This window comes from Anabrus simplex, chromosome 4 (assembly GCF_040414725.1).
Source record: "Anabrus simplex isolate iqAnaSimp1 chromosome 4, ASM4041472v1, whole genome shotgun sequence".
NCBI lineage: Eukaryota > Metazoa > Arthropoda > Insecta > Orthoptera > Tettigoniidae > Anabrus > Anabrus simplex.
This window is the reverse complement of record NC_090268.1, coordinates 340,942,598-340,968,500: the sequence shown is the minus strand read 5'-3', so window position 1 is coordinate 340,968,500 and position 25,903 is coordinate 340,942,598. Positions and strand designations below refer to the sequence as shown.

General features: G+C 41.1%; 1 protein-coding gene across 1 annotated transcript in view; it reads left to right on the top strand.

Moving 5' to 3' along the window:
• The window catches only part of LOC136871972 (mucin-2), a 1,123,532-nt gene that overhangs the window by 902,367 nt on the left and 195,262 nt on the right, over positions 1–25,903 (top strand). The window lies entirely within an intron of this gene.

Genomic DNA, 25,903 nt, shown 5'->3' with positions numbered 1-25,903 from the left:
TTTTCAATCTGTGCAGAACCCCCTCTTAATCCTTGTTTACTAAACAACTCCATTACGTGTTGGAGTTTCTCCTTGTTTCGTACAATAATACTCGTAGGCCTACATACGTTTCTCGTATATAACTGCACACTTTTCAACACAGTCGGTGGAAACTGTTAGAACCTCTTTTATAATAATAATTTTATTGGCTTTACGTCCCACTAACTAGTTTTGGCGGTTTTCGGAGTCGCCGAGGTACCGGAATTCAGTTCCGCAAGAGTAGATTTACTGGCACGAGGCCGACATATTTGGGTACATTCAAATCTAACCTGCCATGTTGTGATAGGGCCACCTCAAACCTCTCATCGTCCGATTACCCATTAAACGATTTATTTTCACACATAGAAAATAATGTTAAAATCCTCGTCAGTGATTAAGAAATGAATGTCCTCTACTTTTAATACGGCGTATCCAAAGGTGTTCACATTCTATTTGACCGTTGTTTGAAACTCATTGTAAAAGGTTTCTGCCTTTTGTGTTTAAACGAAGCAATCTTTCAGAAGTGCACTGCAGTGCTGTGAACCGGTGTTCTTACCAAGCATCCAGATAGAGAAATGCACGAAACAAGTGGCAGTGGCCCCGCGGAGGAACAGAGGACGCATTAGTCACGGCGCGCCGTGTCTGGCGGAGCGGTGACCAGTGTTGCCAACGGGTTGAATTAAAAATCGTATGAATAGGTTAAAAATCTCGCCAATAATCAGTCGGAATGCCTTCTCAGAAGCCGCTGGAAAATCCGCCAAAATATAAAAGAATATTGGAGCAAAATGGGGTGCGAAAAATAATTACACACCAACTCTCTCTCTCTATACATTAAATAAATCGTTGCAAATACATGATAAAATAATGCACATTGAAATACTGTACTTTCAGTACAAGGTAGGAAATCTCTCGTCCTCAGTCTTCAACAGAGATGAGTCTCACAGCAATGTGCACTACGTCCCATTCTTTCACTCCCTCTCATCACCTTTTCTGTTGGATGACTGGTGCAGTCTCTCATGCAATTAAACTGTAGTTTGGTGCACAGTTTGCGTCTCCCGACGCAAAGTACACATATACATCATGCGTATCATTTCCTCTCCATCTCGTCCTCGGTATAACTTATTAAATTCCCTTCCTTTCTAGAAAATAATACAACACCTCTACACGCAATGAAAATATTAATACAATATTCATCTCCAGATTGCTACGTATTAATAGCTAAATCTTAAGATCAGTTGAACGGTCAGAAACCTATAGATTTCCCGTTTCCTGCCGATAAATAATTCTGACCGCTGTCACACTTTTCAAAATAAGATAGATTTATCGGGAAGCCGCTGAAGTTGGCAATATTGGCGCTGACATTCCCATGCTCAATCCTCTCGTGCGCTAACCTTTACTGAAGATTCGATCCTAATCAGCAAAATATTTTGCCAAGTGTAGAGCTGTGCCATAACTGTTACTGCACCCTTTTTACTGAACTTCCTAACGCTTCCAAATAACGCGTGATGTCAGTGGTTAAAAGGAGCCCTGGAGTGTTCTCTTGTCTGTCAAATACAGTGCATATTCCATTCCAGAACTTCACTGAATGAACATATTTGCAGTAGGATGTTATAAAAATAACCATGCACTATAGCATTTAATTCTGTGATTTTTTTTTAAGATCATAATCCTAACCATGGGACTTCCAGTTTTACGAGGACTCCGAAATACAGGGACGTGAATTCATTTAATAAATCCCACATGCATTGGCCGGGATTCCAACCACTGTCGCCTTAGTGAGAAGCCAGCCATAATGAAATTTGGCTGTCGCGCTCTTACTAGCTATATATTCAACTATTACGCGTTTCTGTGGTGGCTGGTGATAGTGTGTTTGTGTAAATCAAGAAGTAAGCCAAGTATTAAAGACAGTGTGCATGTCGCTAAAGTATACGATTCAGCCAGGAATTACAGCGGAGGGCCATCTGGACCGACGGGCACTGTTCAGCCAAAGAGCCGGACTTCTAGTTTCTCAGTATGATTGAATGCCATATTTTACATAACTTTGTTGACTAAAAGCTTGTCGAGTTTCTTCCAGATTTTTCCATGTCGTAAGCAGTTTATATTTCAGTTAGAATAATCTCATCAGTCTGATATTTCGAAGCAGGAATCAATTGCATTCTACAAATATACCATTGTAGATGCAAGTTTTCAAACGTAGCGGGTTTTTTGTGGAGGAGAAAGAAACTTGGAAATGCATAGGTCTATTAGTATATGTGTCGACTGCAAAGTACAGGAATGGTAACTTTAGATATGTATACTGAGCAGAATTTGAAAAAAAAAAACGTATAGTAAGAAAATAGACAAAGCACGTCGATGTTAGTAAATTGAGGAATTGAAATATGAATAGGAACATTCCCAGACTTAGGACTGATAACTTGTACATCGTACTTCACAGGGAAGTATCTACATAATACTTATGAGGTTAAATGTTGTGTGGCTTGGCTTATTTTAATTAAAATTTGTACATTATATAGTGTTATCTCCAGAAAGGTTTGTCAGGTGGGTGGCAGGAATGATTAGCTGGGAGTGGAATACTACGTAAAAAATGAATATGGTACAATTTCAATGTATTCCTCTCAGGATATTAACAGTAAATATCAGACAGGTGAACATTGCCTGGAATCTGGAACTATTTTAGTGTTATCACGAACAAGACAGAGTATTTTGAACTTCTAGTGTTCTACAGCTCTTCATAATCATATTACTCTGAGGCTTACCGCTTGGTTGCTATGGATTGCCATATGTGTTTGTGACGTCATGTGGAATCTAGTACTCGCACGCTATTCCTTGCTAACCCAGGCACCGCTCGCGCACACTACGTGAGTCAAGCTAAACATTTAAACTTCGATGTAATAGATGCAAGTATGCTGACAATGATGATTTGTCATTTAAATAAACCGTTTCACAGTATTCATATAATTTGGAACAACCGGTGACTTGAATATGCATTAATATTATATAACTAGCACATATCTAGGTTGCTAGTTGGGCGGTCTGTAAAAACGGCAGGATGGTGCGGCATTAAAAAGGTCCTATGGGGGACAACACTGTAATATGCCAAAATTTGACACAGGGAGAGAGTCCCATAAAGGTTGCGTCCTTCCTCACATCTGTCAACGAGAGCGCAGTCGCAAGCGCAGAGTTCTACAGAGATCAACACACCCTCAATTTGCGAATCTATTTTTCTCAATTTATGTATATACTTCTTGAAATAATTGCTCGGTTTATGGGTCTCAATATCTAGTGTTTGAACTGTACTGTGTCTTCTGGTGTATGCTAGAACAAATTTGTTACTTTCATTCACCTGTCTGTCTCATCCTTCGCTTTCTCAACATGAAAGTAAGAGGTATGAGTGATGCTAATGTCATTCCTTATGCAACCAGTCCCCGTCATGAATAGTGTGAAAATGTTGCCCATAGAGTCGGTTGGTGCGGGCATTGTAGTGGGCTTGGCAGGCTGATATGTAGTAAACTTCTGGCAAAGCAACCTCACTCCTCATTTGCCTATTGTGCCTCTTCAGTCACATCTGAGCCTCCTATGATGGCTGAGCTGTCGAAGTCCCAACCAGCCTCCAGGCTGAGCGCTCAAGGAACTTTCATACATACGTGTCTCAGATCAGACGTATGGTATGGTTGGTTACACGGGTGCCATCTTTGGCCTGGTGGTAGACATCTCAAACGGTTTTGGGAAAAGTCAGTTGAACCCATGTTAGACTGATAGTCCGTTCAGGGCAAACTCCGGGTCATATACTGAGAGACGCAGAGGTAGACCTTGGAGACGATATTGCTCCACTTTGTACTAAATTATCTTCGGATGAAGCTTAGGGATGCTGAGAGCCTCGATGTTAATCACTAAAACGCTTGATGCTTTAGTGGGCGTGAATAATAATAATAATAATAATAATAATAATAATAATAATAATAATAATCTCTGCTGATTTTATGCTCCGAAAATGTATTTAATCTTGGTTGTTTAATGGAGAGATGGAAGGAACAAAACTTACTCCTCCTGTTTCTTCGACATCTGCTATAAACTAAATGTTTAGGTAATGGGACTTCCCTCTCGTTTTCTGGGTGCTAATTATAGATGTCTGTTGACTTCTTGCCCTCGGAAGACTATAAACTGCTGGGTACTTGCTGTACATTCAAACAACGTCCTTTGAAACGGCGCCTTGTAGCCAGCGATTACTCTAATTGAGTTATAAAACCCTCCAAAATATTACCGCCATGTTTTCTACTGTCAGAATTAATTACAAATTGTACCTAATAATATTTAGAAATATGACATATTTTTAAAGAGCCTTATTCGTAATGTTAAGACATCTGCTCCGCTGTTACACTAAGGCGCTGTACTAAGACAGCCAGTGAGATTTAAATGTATGTGGCAGTTTGCACATTTATCTGGAAGTTCGGTTGAAAACGCGTAATAAGACTTCCGTTTATGTGCAGTCTGGGAGAGTATTCTCGAGTTTGGCTATGCCGAAGTTGGAGAGGCAGTTAACGCTCTTAACTGGTACTTTGCTCCGCTACTGTTAGAATCAAGATGGCTACACATTAACCCGTAGCTTACACAGTTAAATACATTTACACAACTTACACCGATGGGTCTACTTTCGCTGTAACACGCATCCTCGTAAATAGTATTAGACAAAAAACAATACCGTGTGGTAGGAATTATTTGATAAGATACATAACCTGAATCTTAACTTTTACGGCCAGGTTACATTTTGTCTTTTTATTTTCTATAATAATTTCTGAGCTTCGTTACATAGTTAAATCATTTTAACATCGTATGTGTAGATTTCAGTCCTAATTCTATTTCTGACCTGAAATTCCACATTATAGCTTAATAAGACTAGTAATAAAATTTCAAAAGGAATAGCACTAAACAAACGAAAACACCAGGGAACACGTATACCACCACGCTAAATGTCACTATTTTCAGTGACCTTATTACCAACGCAATAAAAATGTTAAATCTTCCGCATAACAATGCCGTCGTTAAAATATGTTGGTAGTACGCAAGAAAATATTTAACTTCTAGCTTGCAAAACTGCAGCCTACGTATCTGGCTGTTTATCTGACAGTCGCAGTACAGGCCCTAATACGGAAAAGTGAAAGGTAGGTCCTCTCTCGAATTCAAATAAAGAACACCTTTATCGGGGAAGGCACGAATATATGGCGGTTCATTTGCACAGAAACCGTAAGATCTCTGGCTCTGTCGACATTTCTGTTACTGTCATTTGTCTCGGAAAATTACCTTTAGACGTAGTTACAAAACATCGCATTAAATAAAATTGGTTCACTATTTCACCATTAGTTATGAGGCACTTATGGTGCTAGTATTTTCTTCTTACTTTTTCAACTACCTGGCGTCGGCACTTACTATAGATTTAGCCCAAATTTTACGGCCGGATGCCCTTCTTGACGCAAACCGTGTATGAAGGGATGTATTCACTATTGCGTGCTTCAGTGGTGGTTTATAATGTAGCGTGTTGTATGTAAGTGGAGATGAGGAGTCACCCAGACTCCGAGCTAGAGGAATTAACCAGATAAGGTTAAAATCCATGACCCTGCTGGAAATCTAACCGGGAGCCCTCCAAACCGAAGGGCACTACGCTAACCACTCAGGCAAAGAGCCGGATGTTACCAGTATAGTGTAACGTAATAAAGGTCTCGGGTATGCTGCATTTTAGGTAGAGGTGGGGCAACGTCCTTACAGTCAAATCCTGGAGTGTAATGTTCGTACTCCTCATGGAATTTTGTATAAAGCCTACTCCAATAATTCGTTACATCCGAGAAGATGAACTGAAATGTCTACTGGAGGATGCGTCTATGTGAAGACTGACCTAGTTAAACGCTGTAGTTGTCTGAGGCTATGCATGGATGCGTGAAGACATTTGATTTGTCTTAAGTCTACTTTTTCTTTGTTTTGCACAAAAAGTCAGAGCTATATGAACAAATAAAACTGTCTTTGGAATTTCTGGTAAACAATTGTAGATTCTGGTTCGACGGTTAGTTTATGCTGCGATCTGTCTCACGCATGGAGAAATGGCTTTTACAGTACCATAATTGCGCAGTATTATGAAGCCTCCATGGCTCAGGTGGCAGCGCGTCGGCCTCTCACCGCTGGGTTCCGTGGTTCAAATTCCGGCGACTCCATGCGAAATTTGTGCTGGACAAAGCGAAGGCGGGGCAGGATTTTCTCCGGGTACTCCGGTTTTTCCCGTCCTCTTTCATTCCAACAACACACTCCACTACCATTTCATCTGTTATTGATCATTGCCCCAGAGGAGTGCGACAGGCTTTGGCAGCCGGCACAATTCCTATCCTCATCCCTGACCCGGTCTTTGACTGGAAAACAGGTTTGTAGGTTTTCATTCATTGGCGCAATATATAATATGTACAAAATAATACATGTTAGATATCGCGGCTTTGATTAAAGCTATTATTACTAATCCCATTAAAGGGTTGTGTGTTGCTTTGGACATCAGTCCTCAGATTCATACAAGTAATCCTGCATGGGAAATGTGGTGCCGTCTTTGGCAGTCGCTGTCTGGAGATCTTGAACATTGTTGGACTTGACAATTTAAAATTCGCTGTGTTTTTATTTTTTTAATAGCTGTTACAAAATTTGATCATCCATGACGGATGATTGCGTGGTAACCGGCGTGAAGCATAGTTGCAGCAGCGCGGGTAATGAAAGCCTTGGAGTACCGGAAGTGGAACAGTTACCCACACGGGGCCCTTGCATGAGGGGACTGAAGGAATGTCTCGTGCAACTAGAAGTGCGTGATAACCACTCTATTTTCCTTTTGTAGTGTATACGGCGAACTTGACCTGTGGAACGTAAATTTCAGGTAATATGTGCGCATGATTATAGTGATAACCTCCCGAATAACATGAAATATGTGGGACATAACAGGGATATGCTACACGTGTTTAACAGTTCACTGTCGCTCACGTGGGTACCCTGGAAGGGTAGGTACTGAAAATCCTTAATGTATGAAAGCAGTTATTATTTTAAGTCGACAATCGTTTGGTTGTAAGCTTGCGTTGGGTAAATCTTGCGATCGAATCCCATCATTGCTAGCCATGTAAAAAATGGTTCCCTGTAGCTGTCAATTTTTATTCCAGGCAGATGTCGGGGTTGTTGCTTTCAGGTCACGGTCGCTACCTTCCCATTTTTTTAAAGCTTCTTCCTGTCCCATAATCATCGAAAAACATGTACGAGAATTACAACGTTAAACACTTCTATATAATATATTTAGCAAGGAAGAATTTATCGTAAACAGCTTGTATTAGTTGGCCGTGCAGTTAGGGGCGCGCAGCTTTGAGCTTTCTTCCGGGAAATAGTGGGTTCGACCTCCATTGTCGGCAGCCGTGAAGGTGGATTTCTGTAGTTTCCCATTTTCACGCCAGGCAAATGCTGTGGAGGCGCATAGTTAATCCACAGAGGGTTGCAGACTGTACACTGAACGACCATAGCAGTCAATAATTAGCTGTATGTATAATTTAAATACATCTCTAAACCAGTGGTCCACGAAATAAGATCCACATTTCCGAGCAGTTCTTAGTCTACTTCTGTTCCCGTCAGATTCCCATTATATTTGGTTTGCGACGTCTTCAGAATCCTTCAAATACCTCTTTTACGGACTTCCCCTTTTTCTAGCTGATACGTTCACTCTTCGAGGAGTCGGATCTGTTCCTGTCCCTTCTTTGATTAAAGTTATGAGAGACTGAATCTTGCAGTTTTATCAGACACCAACAAACATCACCATCCTCGAGCTCTAGAATATATAAGAATAAACGATGGTCCACTCATTGCTGAGCGTGATCTTATTTCTTTGCTCTGTTAAGGAAAGTTATGACTAAAACAGGTAAGTTACCGCCTATTTGATTTTTGTACCAAAAACAGTTTTGTGTTTAATGCTTAAAAATTAAGTACATTCCTTCCTCTATCAGATAACCGTATCAATTTAGTTGCTCCGCCATTTTTAAAGCCCTTAGCGACCAGTTAAAAGGAGGATGCCATGTAGTTAAAGACCTACGACACGCCCCGAAGCAGCCCAATATGTTATACGACCTTGCGGCTCAAGGCAGAAAGAGTAGCCGTGATCAAGAGAATGAGACATCAGACGTGGCAGAAAACATCCAAGAAAAAAAGAATTAGGTCTGAAGCGGAGACATGCTGCAAGGCGGTTCTGAAATAGTAGATATTCTTTTGCTTTTTTCTCGCTTTGCAATTTTTCAGTATTTTGCTCTGTACAAAATGCTCCTTGCGATGCAATTCTTACCAGAATTTGTTTTACTCGGCGAGATAGTTCTGAACGGTACACGTATTTACATTTGTAATGAGTTGTAAAATACACATTTTAATTTGAATTTCAATTTTATTGTTCAGCGTTGGATTCATACTGGATTTAAAAATAAACAGTTTTAAACATTTCTGGACAATAGTATTAATTTCATACTAAAATCATTTACCATTTCTACATGCATTAGGTTGAAGTCAACAAAATTCCAGCTTGATAGAATGAAAACTGATACACAAGGGGCTTATTTACGGGACTACTTAAGTATTAGAAAATAAAATAACATTTGAATCAATAAATAAAGCTACACACTTCTAATTTAGTAAACATGTGTTTATTTGTACCTAAATGCAACAACTAAATTTGGTAAAAATCGGATAAAACTGTAGAAGTTTCCAAATTCAGTCCTAATTCTCCTTTGTAGCACATCCTTGACAAGACGTCGCCATCCAGAGTAGTCTTCCGCTCCTCGTAGTGCGAGATGGAGGTGTAGGCCGGGGGTGGCGTGCCGCATGCGACCCGTGCCACTAGCGACCGCATAATCTGTAACCGTGCCGGCTGCGACCGGCGTTGACAAGCAAATTGTCATTTGATAAGTTGTGTTATCACCCAAAATAAGGCAAGCTAAACGAAGTGCAATGCCATTTCAATAAGTCCTATAAGCAGCTACTGCCCCTACTTTACATAGCACTTCTGGGGGAAACTCGTTTTACAACAAGAAACATGGTGATCCGTTTACGTCTTTTCCCATCGGGCGAGTTGGCCATGCGGTTAGGGGCGCGCGGCCCTGAGTTTGCATCCGGGAGATAGTGGGTTCGAACCCCACTGTCGGTAGCCCTGAAGATGGTTTTCCGTGGTTTCCCATTTTCACACCAGGCCAATGCTGGGGCTGTACTTTAAGACTAGGGCCGCTTCCTTTCCATTCCTCGCCCTTTCCTATTCCATCGTCACCTTAAGACCTGTCTGTGTCGGTGCGACGTAATGCCACTAGCAAAAAAAAAAAAAAATCCTAATTCTCTGAAATTATTTAAGACTTAGGCCTACTTACTTATCGTGTCCTATTAGTACCAGGAGTGTCAAGAGGACGTGTTCGGCTTGCCTGGTGCAGGTCTTTCTACCTGACTACCGTGGGCGGCCTGCGCGTCTGGTTGTGGGATTATGATAATGAAATAGGGAGAGATGAAACCCGGTTTCGGCACGTAGCCTACTCCTCTCGAATAATACCAAGGGGTCTGCTCAATGCTTTACGTCGCCATCTGACGGCCGAATCACCATAAACAGCATCATATGCCCTCACTCCATTTGAACACTGCGAAAAGGTTTGGATTTGAATCCAGGCTTTTGGCATTCAATCTAGTGATTACAAACTGTCTACCACCAACTTTCCTACCCTGCCGGGCAACATTCTGATGATTTTTTTTCCATCCAGGCTAAGTGGCTCGGACGGCTCAGTCGGTTGAGATGCTGGTCTTCCGACTCCTCCGACTTAGCAGGTTCAATCCTGGCTCAGTCCGGTGGTATTTGAACGTGCTCAAATATGTCAGCTTAGTGTCGGTGGATTTACTGGCACGTAAAATAAGTCCTGCGGAACTAAATTCCGGCACCTTGGCGTCTCCTTAAACCATAAAAGTAGTTACTGGGACGTAAAGCCAGCAACATATTTTTCTTTCGACCAGACCAACGGCACTCGAATCTGTTAACCACGGTGTCAGACCTTTATTTTAGAAAATACCAAGTTAGCTACTTAGCAATCTGCCACTTGGTGACAGCCCTTGATGCAGATCAATTGTAAGTGATTGATGGGTCGCATGCGGCATGGTGCTTATCCACTCGGTCGCTATTGGCACGATAATGGCCTGGTCGCATCCGGCACGGTCGCATGTGGCATGTAACCAGGCCGGGTGGTCTTTCTTTACTTGATCGAACCATTTCGAAGGAATTACCTTGCACTCGTTATGAGATGGTCGTTTAGCAATATTTAGTTTTTTCTATGAAGTACTTTTGTTATTCTCTCCGGCCATGCTGCTCGAAGCATCGTCCGCTAACGGTTCAGCTTTGACAGCCGTACAAAAATACTGTTAATACGAGATATTCATTCAGCCACATATATCTCTGTGGCTTTTGACATTGCCAGTTTCTGCCAGATCTTGAAAGAGTTCAGCCATGGTTGCTCAAATATTGTGAAGTTAGCAACACTGTTCCGTGATCTTAAACAGACTATTCACTACGCTCCCGTGTAATCACAGTTAGTTTTTTTATTTCCTCTCGTTGAGGGGGAAACTATCTGCTATTTTACTATCTCTCACACAATAAATGGTCCTCCATACAGGTTCTATAATGCAGTGTTCGACAAAGCATAGAATTATGCAGTAGCAAGTGCACTCTCTCATTGTGTTTGTTTTGAAGCAGCAATGTAAGTAGCATTTCATGTCTTATCTTTATGTATTCATCGCTGACACACGCTGTTTGTAGGCAGAATTCGCTATTCTTTTTTATCTTCGCCTGTAAAGTGCTCCGTTTCAGTTCTAAAAGAATGTTGTTTGAACAGTTGGTAATAAAACGCGCACTCGTCTCGTCTAGGACCATAATCAGCAGTTCGTTTATGTCGGTTGTTCCTTCTGTATGAAGTCAGAGGGAGGAAAAAGACAAGTAAACTTCTTTCAGAACTCTTCAAAACTATTTTAATTTCAAAACGTTACTAGATAAACTGCAAAACTTGCTTCATATCATTAAAATAAGAAATGATTTTGTTTCTGACAAAAAAAAGCTGCATGACACATATCGGTAATTGGTGCATCTACTTTCTCTCCGGATTTTTCCTCATTTTCGTGGGTCGGAACTAAGAGGATTAAGCTTAGTTTTACGGTCGGATGCCCTTCTGAGGGCGGCATCTATTGCATTTACCATTGCTTGTTTCTGTGATGGTTGGTACTGTGGAGTGTTGCATATAAATTAAGATGATTTACATTAAGAAATCAATCATTTTACCTCCGAGCTAGAGGAATTAACCAAATGCAGCTCAAATCCCCGGCTTGGAATCAAACCCCGGGCCCTCTGAACCGAAGGCCCACTACGCCGACCATTCAGCCTAGGTGCCGGACGGTATATATTAAATCTACATAATTGCTACTTGACGTTTCACTTGTCATCGTCACATAAAAGTGCAGTGATTTCGAAGAAATGCATGCTCACATCTTTGGAAGTTAAGAATGTGGAATAATTAACGCTGATTATCTTCAGGTTTGTGACTGAACAGCTGCCTCAGTCTATAAGAAGTATTTTCAGACTCGTGATCCTATGTTCACGGACTCGAGTCCTTGTCGAAATAGGGTTTAGGTGGCCAGGCAGAAATCTTGGCACTCCCTGTTGTTATTTTCGTTATGTTTCAACATCTCTGATGGCGCACTAGGGAACAGTCGTGTAGTGTTCTGTTTTGCTACTAGACAATAGCGACCCGGTAGCAGAAGTATTATTATTATTATTATTATTATTATTATTATTATTATTATTATTATTATTATTATTATTGTAGTGGTAACATAGTATCGCCTATTTCCTCACATATATGTTCGTTAGGTTATTTTCTAATGCATATATTCGTACATAAAGGGAACCTCGACACCTCGTAGTTGCCATAGATAGCTGAAGAGGATTGAGAAGTGAGTATTAATTTAAAATACAATTCAACGCCTCCATTTATTCGTAAAGCGCCCTACACACAGTAGAGGGAAATGCCAAGAAGGATCCGTCCAAGAAGTCATTTTCCCTTTGGATGCGGTCGAGATGAGTTGTTAGAAGTTTCTCATGTTTCTTAATGAAACCTGTCTTCTGTTGTCTGCTTATCGCTTTCTAAGCTATGTTATCAAGTAAACCACAAAACGTAAGGTATTCCACTTAAGTAAATGTCAATATTGCTTAAATTTCCGTGTTTTTTGAGTGTTATTGCTTAGTTAGGGTGAATTGTATTCATTGGCCTACGATGAAATGCATTTATCCCTGTTGTAATAAAATTTGAGTTGTGGGAGTTTCATACCTGTGATCGGCAATGAACGATAGGATGTCATAGTGCCACAGTGTGGCTTAAACTCACTATCCTCAGACGTACCAGATTTCATGGAGTCTTTTACCTTTCTCATTTCTCTTCGAAAACTTTGCTTTAGTGACTCAATTCCGTTTTTCAGAAACTTAATGTCAGCACTGGTAATAATTAGAATGTTATTCAAAGCTGTTCTCGTTACTTAGTGTTTTCCATAAACTGCCGATGGGCTTCAGTAAAATCGTTCAGAAAAGAATGGTGCATAAACTTAGCACCATCACTATCGGAAATTTTATCAGCGAGTAAAATAAAACAATGTACACACAACCAGACGACGATAGCCGTGAAACAATTTTTATCAGTCAAGTGTCAGCCTACAGATGTATTTACTTGGCCACATGAAACATTCTTTCCATCCGGTATCTAAGCAGTTGTTTCATTTGCACTGAAAAATGTGTTGTTTGATAGTATGCTTCTATGTTTACAGAAGAAGAGTGGCGTAAGTAACTATAATAGCGTATACTTCCACTTCCTAAATTATTTTCGAGATCGCTATCATATGAAATTGACATTTTTCTGAAATAAACATACCGGTACTTGCTGTACAAAACTAGGCCTTCCATATTCTGGCAGACAATACAGAGTGGAAGCTTTGTATTGAGAATTCCTTGTTGTAGTGGATCCTGTTGTCGAAGGGACATTTGAAATACTAGCCTAGTTTTGTGAGATTGGCAATTAGCCTTTTGAAATATCACGCCCGACCTTAATTGACCTTTTCTAGCGTATGCCCATCACGTCCGGATACACTTAGCGAGCGTGCTTCACTAGACAAGCTATGTAGTAAGATGGAATACAGAGTAGTGGCATGAACTCAAAAATCTAGTAGCGTTATTAAGAATTTCTTTCTTCATACGACTATTATTATTATTATTATTATTATTATTATTATTATTAGGCCTAATAATTCCTTGTGAGACTTGTTGCTTACAGTGCACTATCTTCTTGTATGTGCTAGAACAGATTTCTTACTTTCATTCACCAACCGCAGATTGTAAACGCAGTATCCAGTATTCGGGAGATAGTAGGTTCGAACCCCACTGTCGGCAGCCCTGAAAATGGTTTTCCGTGGTTTCCCATTTTCACACCAGGCAAATGCTGGGGCTGTACCTTAATTAAGGCCACGGCCGCTTCCATCCCACTCCTAGCCATTTCCTGTCCCATCGTCGCCGTAAGACCTATCTGTGTCGGTGCGACGTAAAACAACTAGCAAAAAAAAAAAGATTGTAAACGAAATCCCTTCTCGTAAAGGAGTATAAAGGTCGACAGTAGTAAGTCATGTTTGTTTTAGGACGACTCCCCGGCCTGACAAGATTATTGGAACCTTCCATATCCCGTCCCGCCCGGCCTTCCTGGATCGATATATAGAATGCGCCCACCTGGAGACCAGGTCACTCTCTGGTGGACGACCTGCTTCCTTTTATGTCTATTTACCCTGCGCGTCCCACATTAAGTATTCTTTTCGCGAAGCAACGTCATTCACTGGCTGCTCCCTCCTCATTCGCATTCAAGAGTTGCCCTTTAATTTAGGTCGTGAAATTTTAAGAGGATTCATTCTCTTGTAAATAATGTCCTTAAGAATTCTTGCCGCAAAAATGTTAATCTTTCAGGCTGGTTTTGTTTTCAGCAGTGATGAACTTCTCATTAAAAAGAAGAGGGTGTCCTTTAAGGCTACGGAGTGTTAAGAGGAAGAAGCTACTTACCTCTTTTGTACCAAACAAATGTTTATGCATGCAGAAGGGTTGCAGTAGGGTGAATTGGAAACGTACTTGGGGACTTCGGTTGACATCGGTGTACCTAGCACTGTTCTTCTGTTGTATATAAACTTAAGTTTTCTCTCCGTGCATGTGCTCCTTCGAACAAATATATTTTTATTAAATTAAGGCGGCCTGAACATGCCCGGCTCCTCGGCTGAATGGTCAGCGTAGTGGCCTTCTGTTCAGAAGACCCAGGATTCTATTCCCAGCTATGCCGTACGAATGAACCGAAGACCACTATATTTGACATTCAGCAAAAATGTCAGATTTTTGCAAATAGAGAGCTTGTAAATTGCTACATTTTGAATCGCTTCCACTTTCAGGACTAATTCATAGCTTGGAAGTTTAAGTATCAAACCTGGATTTAAAATATCATTGTTCTCTAATGAGAAGTATTTAGTAGGTTATATCTCACGGTTTCGTTGTGATTTTGTCTCGGTGGTAATTATTAGTGTGTTATCCAAATGTGTACTGTAGGCCTCGCTTTTGAAGTTGGTACCTAAGATTTGTCTGGAAATGTCCTCGAACTCTATTTCTGCCTCGTATTTTGGAGATGCGCTTGTTCTGCCCTGTTCTCGGCAATGAGGGGATGAGATGTAATACACTTTACGTAGTGATTTTTTTCAGAGTGCTTATTAGCAGTTTGTTCCGAAATGACCTCAAAGTTATTCATAGACAAAGACATACTAAATTGTTTTTTGTGCTGTGTTTTTAGGGAGCGAAGGCGAACAGAAATCTGTAGTCTACATACTTTTTACTTCTGATTGCATTTGCATGTTTCATTTATTTACATTATTGCTTTCGATACGGCGGCAAGCGAGTTACTGCAATTCCGTAGTGTTACGCGGCCAGCGGTTGTTTCTAGATTTGAAATTGCGAGAAAATTAAAATGTGGAATTGGTGTTCTCTCGTGCCGACAACTCATTCCTTGATTTTGCAGGAAATGGAATTTAAGTTAACACTTTATCATGTAAAGAAAGAAAGTACTAAGGTAGCTTAACTTAATAGCCTTTGCAAGATCGGTAGTTGTTGCCTTGCCTCGGTGAAATATTTCAGCATTAGTGATTGATTCCTTGATCTCTTCTTAAACTACAGCCATGCAGTATATCCCGGAATATTTTAACATTTTAACAGTCCTTTGTAACTCCTTTAGTGTTCCTCATTTTCTTAAGTTTGCTGAACACTTTGTATACATAACTCGATCTTCTTGTGCCGTTTGTCCACTTCCTAACGGGGTTGCGAACTGTCGCACATGTGAACTTGGCCCTATTTTATGGCCGGATGCCTTTTCTGGCTCCAACCATATATAGAGGGATGTATTCATTATAGCTCGTTTCTGTGGTGATTGGTCATTTGATATGTAGGCCTATATGAAATTTATGTTGGGACAAGCACAGGCACCCAGTCCTCGAGGCAGAGGAATTAACCAGACGTGATCAAAATTTCAAACTTTGCCAAGAATCGAACCCTGACCGTACAATTCAGCCAGGGAGCTGAGCAAACTCTCTCCAGTTTATTCCAAATATTTCTGGAGTCACTGGAGCCTCCTCTCATATCGGGTTTTGGGCGGGGTAAGACCACATTTTTCAGAATTGTTTTAACCGGGATTGACCGGCAATCGAACCTCGGGTCACTCATATTGAAAGAATGCACTAATCATTCCCAACCCCCACCCCAGGTAATATAATAAACTATTCTTCCTCAATCTCTTTAGGTGGCCGAATATGACAAAGCTCTTTGCGACGGTGCTCCGCAAAAAAATGGTAAATGCAAAACAATTAGCTGTGAGTTTCAAACTGATTGAATACCCAGTTATCTCGTGCAGATGAATTAGATTCGCTTGTTCAAAAACTTGTATGTCCTTATCAGAGACAGTGTTCTGGTGATACCAGCTTTGACTTTCCCGTACAATTGTCAGTTTTTCACTCTTACTTGCGGAACTTCAGGCAGTCTTGGTAGTTTTTACATGTTCTATTGAACACTGGCTGATCCTACATTTTTGAGATGCGTTAGGATGATAAAAACATTTCGAATTCTTGAAATATCAGTGGGAAAAGGAATGAGCATTGCGATGTTGCCACACCATATTGTCCTCATCACTACTAGTTTTATCCAATATAAAATAATGAGGGGGAGTGTGGTGGGTGCTGGGAAGGTTGTCCCAGAAAGTTGTTCCTTCTGTAACCCCCCTCCTCCCTAGCCACATTTGAATTTTGATACATGTAATTTCGAACTTGTTTCTTAAATTTTTATATTCATATCTCTACTCGCTGAATTTTTTTCTTCACAGAGCCGTAAATGGTGCTGAAATTTGAGCAGCATCGCCATGTAAATAAAATTGCGCAAGACGAAGTCGTATCAAAAATACGGGACTAGAAAGCGGGTGAAGCAAACGTTTAGAAAGGAACCTCAAAGAAAAGGTTAGGTAAACCCAAGACGCCAATTTTAATCAGATTGGTCAATTATAGCACAGTCACAGAAAATACAAGTAAATAAGGTTAGCACGAATGAAGAAATTTTTATACAGAAATTAAAGTATAAAAATACTTGAAATAGCACGACATTGTAAGTGAAAAAAAAAACCCGCTTCGACGCAAAGATCTTCGATGTTACTGCGGTGGAGGCGCTGTCCTTAACTCTTTTCTTTCTGAATTACAGTACAGTAGAAAACGTACGTGTGCTAACCACCGATGATTGTTCAGTGTCGGTACCTTGACCATGGCACTGGCTAGCTTACCTGGCGCTATGCCGTGTAGGTCTCCTAGCTATAATTACACAATTTGCCGCAACTACAGTCTCACGCGTGCGACAAGCTGGCTCGGGGTAAAAAACAACCTGCTTCGCGGGAGGTGACTTAACATCGGTCTCCAAACAACGAACCTTCCCTTTTTTGGCAATTGAATTATAGGAGCTGCATAACACCTGTACAACCGCTAAGCAAATAGGTTTTCAAATATGTGGGCAGTAAATTAGATCGTTTATGAGCCATAATCTTCAGCGTATCTCTTGGCAGGCTACAGATGTTCTGGGCTAGATTTAAGATTACCATTGCAAGAATGTTACATTCGCAAGTCTCGACACGATCGCACAGGATTGGTAGGGGATATTGGTAACTATGGTGGTTGCATATTAACCTCGGAGATTTTCTTTCCATTGTAATTCTGCTAGATTTCGTAGCATCAGCCACTGGTTTCACGGATCATTCTCATTGGAAGAGCTTCCTATTTCCTTAAAAGTAAACATTATCAGCCAAGACGCAGTTATACTTAACGAATTCTGGTTTAAAATGAAATATTCTTATAACAAACGTTGAGGATGTAATTGACATTGACGGAAAATGACACTGTAATAATTACTGTCCGCACTGTTTTATTTGAAATGGTTTCTGATTGGTTTAATGTAAACTCGGATAGTGAATCACAGAACATAGACTTAATCTTGTTGAATTGTCTTCACCTGATTGCAGCACTGTATCCAGCTGCAAGGCGAAATGGTTAGCGTGATGGCGTTTGGTCACAGGGGTCCTGGGTTCGATTCCTGGCAGGGTCGGGAATTTTCACTATCATTGGTTAATTTTGCTGTTACGGGGCTGGGTGTATGTTGTCTTCATCATTTCATCCTCATCACGACGCGCAGGTCGCCTGCAGTTGTCAAACCAAGACCTGCACCTGGCGAGCTGAACATGTCCTCGGACACTCCCGGCATTAAAAGCCGCACGCAATTTCATTTGCAGCACAGTGATTCCGTTCTCATAACAAAAATTGCGTCTCTGCATTTCCAGCTCAATCTGCCCCCCTCACCATGTTTGTATAGGTTAATCCATTTCAGACAGATAATCGCGTATATTACAGTATATAATAAATTCCGTATTACCTTCATTAATCCAGGGCCGGATGTCCATATTTAAGACTCCAGTAGCCTAGTGGACTGTTCACTGCCACAAATGACATGAGGTTTGATGCTTTATTATCATGTAACTCCATGTACACACCTTAAATCTTTCTTAGCAACATATTCACAACTAAAGTCACCACTGGATGATTTGCGTGACATGTTAGAATTACTTATATTTTTAAAATTTATAATGAGTTAGTTCACCATAGTATGAAAATAAAATATTGTACGCAATAGTCACGAACGTGATAAGTTTTAAGTTATTCGTTTCTAGATTCAATCAGTCGCAGGCGAGGACATAAACATCTCATTTGAAACGTAAAAAATAAGTTCCCGTGGCAGTGTCATAAATAATTTATATGAATATATTATAGACGTGATGATCCTTCATTCGTAGCATGCTGAGGGCATTGCGATTCATAGATTAAATAATAGTCGGTGTATCTGGCTACGTATTGCCGAAGGGTGCGTAATCGAATGTATATGCAGTCCGTCAGCATTCATAAAGAGTTAAAACGGTAAAGATCCGTCAACGAACCAACAAACCAATGGACCCACTGAGGTTGACAACTTTTCATGAGTCCATAGATAGTAGAAAACCCCTTGGTTGTCTAAAACATAATCTTATTTTCTATCGACGTTCCTGTAAAAATATACGCCTAACCCTGTTCTGAACGATCCTGTCACTAAATAAGTGTACAGTCTGTCAGCAGATACGTTCGTGTTCGGAATTTCACATGAATATATGAATATGGATGGAACATAAAGCATTTAAACGGGCGCCGCCGCGTTAAAATTAAGTTGCGCGATTGTGTTTATCTATGTGCATAAATTAATGGCACTTGAAACACGTGTTAAAGCTAAGCGGGCATACAGTAACTGACAACATCCCCGTGTCAGCTATTGGAATGAAGCCAAAGGAGTCGGTCGCAATATCGCAAACCCTTTCCTTGATCGTGGCTCACCTAGAAGGAAACAGAGCATGTACTGTAGCTATAGTGTGGAATTTGTCAATTTAGCCAAATCGAAACACATTTTTCCAGCGTATAAGAAAAATATAAAATATTTCTAAACTTAACATATTGAAGGTTGTTGCGTCGTTCGTTTTAAACTAATCCTGAACCTGATACTTTCTTCCACGGAGGAATGGAAGGTTGGCAATTAACAGATATACATAGAAACACCCCACCCCTTTTTTCCTTTTCTTTTAGGAGCGTGATTTGGTGACCACGGCTACCATGGTGGAGTCTGATACTGCTTCTACTTGCCAGGTTGCTAGACTTAACCTTTCCTATTCTATCTCCCTTGATCAACTAGCTTTATTAGGTTTTCGAAGCCTACGGAGTCTTTCATTTTCACATCCTTCGTGGCCCTTCTCTTTCTTTTGCCGATGTCGTCAGTCTTCGAAGTGCCGGGCCTCTTCAGTTTTTCTTCTGATTAGTGCTAATAGAGGGTGGTTACCCAGTTGTACTGTACTTGCTCTTAAAACAATCGTCGCCGCCGCCTCAAGTTGTGAGCATCGATTAATGAACACGCTGTCCGACTCGTTGGCAGAACGGTCAGCGTACTGGCCTTCCGTTCAGAGGGTCCCGGGTTCGATTCCCGGCCGGGTCGGGGATTTTAACCTTAATTGGTTAATTCCAATGGAACGGGGGCTGGGTGTATGCGTTGTCTTTATCATCATTTCATCCTCATCACGACGCGCAGGTCGCCTACGGGTGTCAAATACAAAGACCTGCACCTGGCGAGCCGAACCCGTCCTGGGATATCCCGGCACTAAAAGCCATACGACATTTCATTTCAGTGAACACGCTGCTCTTAGCCGAGGGTGACATTACTTGCACATACTTGTGCTCGGCTGCTCACGTTCATCTTACCTCTTGGTCACGTGTTGTGACCCCGTCGGTCGTAGGTTTGCTAGGGCTAGGGAGTCTTTCATTTCCGTGCTCTTCATTGCCTTTCCCTTTTCTAGACTTCTAGATTCTTAGACTGATTTGATTTTTTCTTTTCTGTATTCTCTTCCCGAAGATGGTTACCTAGTTGTACTGTCTCTTAAAACTATCACCACCACACGTGTGAAAAGCCTATTGAATTCTTACTGTGTACTGTAGATTCAGTTCGCAGGTTTCCTGCATATTAATTGTTGAGGAACCATTGTTGATGTTTTAATGGTGCTGAAGATCGAAGTCATTGGCTCCATTGAGAAGCTTGTTATTTTTCCTCAGACTTTCTTAGTGGTGGAACTAGCAGTTAGGACATAAAGGCTGTTACAAACGAATTCGATGAATGAAGCAATGGGTATTAACCGCCTTTGTTGGTGGGCTTGTGCGAAACATAGAGAGGACTGGTTACCAAGGTGGATAATGCACTCGACTAGAGGATAAGAGAAGCAGAGTGAGACGAAGGTGGCTTGATTACTCAGTTGATAATGGTTTAATTAGAGTTGTGGAACTGCACGAGGAAACTGGGCTAAAAGAGGGTTGTAAAGACCTTACTTAATTCACAGTATTGTTGACTGAATGCTGAAAGGCATTAGTCTATAATGGGCATACATTTATGTATAGCTCTTGTAAAAAGTCCATCCTGGAAAGTTATTTTTCTTTAAAAATAAATTTATGGGATGGTACAAGGATGGGAAAAGAGGAAGAGTACTTAAAACATATTTTTGCCACACGTATTCTTGAAAGGCACAATTGTGCTGGTTGGGTGTTTATTGAGGAACTTTTCCCATTATTCTGAGCCATATACCACCTCCTGATACTAGAAGGAAGAGTGCTCTCGTACGAGAATATCAGATCATGGATAATACTCAGCTGCATTTGTTAAACGATGTAGCCTATATGGAGCGAAAACTTTTCAGATAAAGACACCCTGCTATTTCCACAGCCAGAATTTCATCAGAAGAGAGGTTCGACGTTCGCCTCTTATGGAGCCATAATTGACAACACTGTCGTGAACGATGTCGTAGCATGCCATGTATCCTGAAAGAAAAGAAAAAAAAAACCCAGCAAGGATTTGATCAACCCCGTTTTGTGTGGACAGCCCTCAATCGTATCCGCACTGGCTATGGAATATGTTAACATGCTTTCAACAAGTGGGGAAAAGTCTCGTCACCAATCGAATTACTTGTGCGTATACAACGTTCTCTGTAAAAGGGCTAAGCACGTAACGTGCCTAATCCCACAATATTGCGAACTGTTTTTGAGGCGTATATTAACCCTCCAAGGTGTATTTAGTTGATGGTGAACGACCGATGAATTGTTAAGTAAACATCAAGCTAACCTCACTTCCGCTAGTATTCTGACCGCACGTATCTTACTTTGATATTCATAACACCGTGTTGGGAAGGGAAGAGCGTGTTCCTTAAAAGGTAGTGTTAAGTAACATAGTCGAACACTTCCTGAAGATCTACAGTACCGTGTAGGGCTAGAGTTCCCTTGTTCTCTTGGTCTTCCCATTAGTTTGACATGCGAGCTTTCACTCACCGTACAAGGGCACTCATCTAGTGTAAGACATACAGACATTGTGTTCTAATTGGTAACTCCAGCCTTTTATACATGTACCATGGTTTGAATAAACTGATAACTTGGCATCAAATGTTGTGTATGCGTGGTGATTAGAAATGTTAAAAGTCGCGTAATTGCAAGATCCTTGATGTACTCTGCGGTTCCTAAGATGAGTAGTTTGCCTTCTCTCAAATTTCAAAACAATACGTGTTTGGAGAGTTTTTGTGTTACAAAAGATGACTCATCCTCGCAAAACTTAAAACAGCCTGACGTACATAGGAACTATTACGGCTAATATGAAAGGTAGTGACCCAGTCATGAAAGTCAAACATTTCGGTCAAGGATGTCCTTGCTCTGAACACAATATGGCACTCTCATATAGACTGGCCATCGGATGGGTAGTAGCAGTCTTCGCTGACATTTTATTTTTATTTGTTACATATGTATCTGGTACAAGAGTAGTTATTTGCATTTTTATTTTAGTAAAGGCACTGTTCAAAGCCGTGAAGTGTCGGTGGGCTATCTGTTTTGTTACATTACTTCAACGATTTCCTTTATTGGCAACTCTGTAAATGGACTATCATAATGTAGACTGAATGTAGTGATGCATATTGGTTAATAAGTCATGTAATAAGCAGTTTTAATTAACTTTGAATCCGTTTTAACCCCCTGTGTCAGACGAAGAATACACCCACGATACCCCTTGTCTGTCGTAAGAGGCGACTGAAAGGGGTGACCAAAGGATGATGGATTTCGAACCATAAGATTACCTGTGATTAGTACCATTACGCGAGGAACACCATGGGTAGACTTTACTTGCGATTAGTACCACTATGTGAGGAACACCATGGATCTACTTTACCACTGATTAGTACCATTTTGAGGGGTCGGCGACATGGATTTTGGACCCCTTTGGACAAGCATAATCGATATTGGATTTTGCCTTGGAAACAGCCCCTTGTCCCGTTTATACCATTATTTCAAGTTATGGTTAAGTCGGGCATTGCGGCTCGGATCCACTGATTGTTTTAAGTTCATTATCATTTTTCATCGTCATTTTGAATTCTAGTCGATAGATGGATTTTGAAATTTAGATAATTAATGCGCTTCATCACGTATCATAAGGGGTCGATGACCTAGATGTTAGGCCACTTTAAACAACAATCATAATTCGTTTCAATTCGCATCGCCGCAGAAAGAGACGGTGACATGTACAGTTCCAGCATTTGCCTGGTGTGGAAATGGGAGACTACGAAAAACCACTTTCAGAGCTGTAGACAGTTTGGTTCGAATCCACTATCCCTGAAATGCAAACTCACAGCTAAGTGGCCCAAACCGCGTAGCCCGACGGTTTTAATCTGCTGGTGAGGAATACAAACTCATTTTTATTGCTAAAGATGAGAACGAAGTATTCAGCATCATGACCTAGAGCGCCATTTATCCTTAAAAGGACCGGGCGAGTTGGCCGTGCGATTAGGAGGGGGCGCGCAGGTCTGAGCTTGCATCCGAGAAATAGTGGGTTCGAACCCTACTGTAGGCAGCCCTGAAGATGATTTTCCGTGGTTAACCATTTTCACACCAGGCAAATGCTGGAGCTGTACCGTAAGGCCACGGCCGCTTCCTTCCCATTCATAGCCCTTTCGTATCCCATCGTCGCCATAAGACCTATTTATGTCGGTGCGACGTAAAGCAAGTCGTAAAAAATAAAATAAAAATAAAAAAATTCCTCCGAAGGTTTCATCGTCCTCCTATGAAGAACCTCTTCCGCTACTAATGTCTCACAGGTGACTAGCTAAGAGGAGCAGAAGTTCTTACCAGGATAAAACTTATATCAGTCAGAAAGTATTTTAGTTAACTTTTTTTTATTACAGCTTTGTGAGAAGGAATCGAAGATGTTGGCCTCATTGAGTAAGATAGTAATCATCTTCGTAGCAGTGTTACACTGCCCGAAGTCGCAAGTGAGGCACTGAATCGAGCAAGCCACCTTGCCGATTCCGATGTGTGCATTAGCGTGTGGGCGCGCAATAAATCGTTCGCTCCGTCCTGCTTCACTTGTGGAGCGCCAGTGCAGTTCCACATCCCATCTATAACCGAGCTTGCTTTCAACAAGCGAACATTAGTTCCATTGAGACATTTTCTTTTGTGATAGCTTCTCCGCTTTCGAGCTCTGCGACGTTTTGTTTGAGTAGCAACTGCGTATATGAGCACATTAATCAGGTGATAAGGAATAAACCGTACTTTATCAATTCGGAGACTTGAGTGAGCTCTCGAGTAGAAGTATCCTCTCTCTGTCTGGGGTGTGTATAGAATAAAATAAGATATTATCTAGGAAATCCACAGCCTGTGTCCAGTTTCAACCGAGTCCGGAATGGAATGAATGAGGCCTCCATCTAGCGGCGAGGATAGCAACCGTGCCGGCTACCAAAGCCTGTCTCACTCCTGGGGAAAGTTCATTATCTAGATAGTTCGAAAATAAAGCATAAGAAAATATACGAAAAATGGGAGTCAAAAAGTTCTTGTCAGGCTAAGCTTGGGTGGCGCTTTTAAGAGTTGAAAAGATCACAAATTGGAATTTAAGAGGAGAGATTGGGGAAATACTCATTTATAGTAAGAGGAACTAGGGATTGGAGTAATTTATCAGGGAAAGTGCTTGATAATTATGAAGTTATTTGAAATCATTTAAGAAAAGACTAAGAAAACTGATAGGGAAAATACCACAGAGAGCAATCAGCCGTCCATTCAAGGAGATAGTGGGTTCGAACCCCAATGTCAGAAGACCGGTGGTTTCCAATTTTCACATCAGGAAAATGCTGGGACTGTACCTTACCTAAGGTCACGGTGGCTTCCTTCCTTCCTTCCTTCCCACTCCTAGCACTTTCCTGTCCCATCGTCGCCATAACATCTGTCGGTAAAGCAGTTTGTAAAAAGAATCTACCACGTGGGCAACAGCCCTAAATACAGCTCAGTGGTGATAAATTGTAAAGGCACGGCGCTGATTAGGAAGAGATCTGAAAACTATTCTAGAAAACGGATTAATTAATTGTTTAACTTACCTAGACGTTTAAAAAAAGTTAACTTGCTGTGTGAATTGGTCGATCGTATGGCTTCGCTCGCCCTCTGTCTTTCAAGATATTGTACTTGACAGCTGCTTCGCACGAAAGAAATGACTATAACCTCTAGAGGCCACGCTCGCGTGCAGTATTGAGTGATGTGGGTTTTCCGGTGTCGAAAGACTCTGTAGTTGCAGGGCATTTCTGAGATTATTGGAATTCCAGTCTCATACCAATCTATTTACGGAGTTGTAACGACCATTCAGCTGGTAACTTACATAATCTTCGTGTCGGTACCGGTACGTTTGGAACATAAGCTTGATAACTTACTTGGTTTTTATACCGAATCGAACAAAAATGGTCTATCGGTTTCTGTTTTGTCTGTTAAGGAATCACGAAAAGAGGAATTTAGTATTTAAGTTTAGGATAAGGGCAAGTAGGATCTTGGCTATGAGTTGTTCCGAAATAATTCAGCAGGATGAGTGGAAAGTGGGGCAGGGATGAGCTTTAAAGGCAGCCTAAAACGTATAACTCGATGAATGCCTTTTGCAGTTGGTTTCATTCGAAAATTGCTCCTGATCAAAATGTATCTAGAATATTGTTCGCGAACTTTGTTCCTGTATCTTTTTCCGGTACAGTGAAAACGAATCGAAATGTTAGTGGCGGTCGTGTGAGAGTTTGAGTCGAAGAGCCGGTAACTAACTGTATGGATAGTTGCTGTGGGCGTCAGCTTGTCTGTACTTTTTTTAATATTAACCTTTTACTCGGTTTCTATAATGGAAAACGTCAAATCAAGAGCCAATGATGAAAAGGGAAAGCGAACCTGCGAGGAGCCACGGAAACCCGGGAACAGAGCACCTCACAAGCCATTGATAGGGAGAGGCTAGCCTACCCACGTTCCTCAGAATCTCAGGAAGCAACATGAAGGATTGATAAAACTGTAATCGTGCAGATGGGGATTATCCCGTCAACAGGTACGCTAGTTGACTTTTGAGATGGCCGCACTTCATACGTTAATGGAAGTGATCTACTCTACTAACTATGGAAAGTAGAGTAATTCTCAATTTAGATAAATTACTTCATGTAGAACGCGACAACAGATTCCTTATGCTAACGCCTTAAGTGTGATTTCACCTGGTTTGACCATACTCATTTCCAGGAAGTGCCGAAATAGAACCTTACCTGCGTAGTACTCTATTTCTCAATTCTTCCCCACTGGTACAGTAATATAA